Here is an 888-nt window from a genome sequence, read left to right as displayed (position 1 = left end):
TTTTTTATTACTTGTCGAATATATTAATTTAGCTTAGTTTTGTATTGTAATTCTGTCAGAACCGCATTTTTAAACAGTTTACTAATATTCAATTCATTTTTTAAAACATAATTGGCGCGCCAGTGTCGTTGGGATTGCAGGAACAAGATTCGTGTCGAAGTAGTGTCGTTGTGTGCTGAGGCGTCTCTTTTATTTCGTTGAATCAATCCGTTCAATATCTCAAAGTAAGTATCAATATTTGTTTGTATTGTTAAACTATGTCGTGTGGCGGTAAATGATGCAGTAGAAATATGTGTTTGCGTTTGGGATCTGATGTAATGTTGTTTCGCTAGGGTGTTGAGGTTAGCGTCGTTGCCGCCCTCTACTTCGTCGCGCTTGTTCGTCTTCGAATTAATCTGTAACTGATATCGGATTGGGTTTTTATAACCATATATCACAAATTTTGTTCAAAATGTCTTTGTCGAACATAATTCAAAACATTTTTGATCCAAACATCCGTTACCTGGGATGGGTTCAGGATGGTGTCCGGCGACTATTCAGTTTTTGCGCGCGTTTTTTATGTTTAGTTTCTTATTTACTGTTATTATCAGAAACTGCTTTCAAATGTATGATTTTATCTATGCTAGTCATTTTTTGTATTATCTAGTCATTAAGAAAGACTTTCTAAATTGGTTTAATATTACATTGCTTACAAGAAACGCTTTGAGCGTAATCAAGATATTCGCGTTGATTGATTGTTCACCCAATTAATTAATTATGTATTTATTTACAGATGAATGAGGAATTTCAAGTAGGGTTTAGTTCCCTTGTGCGAGGGCAGATGTACCCTCTAAAATCTATAAGTCGCACTGAGTCAACTTTCAATGGAAAACTTGTAAAAGGAATCAA

Source organism: Frankliniella occidentalis, unplaced genomic scaffold, assembly GCF_000697945.3.
Source record: "Frankliniella occidentalis isolate FOCC.00 unplaced genomic scaffold, Focc_3.1 Scaffold206, whole genome shotgun sequence".
NCBI classification, from domain to species: domain Eukaryota; kingdom Metazoa; phylum Arthropoda; class Insecta; order Thysanoptera; family Thripidae; genus Frankliniella; species Frankliniella occidentalis.
This window is presented reverse-complemented; position numbering follows the sequence as displayed.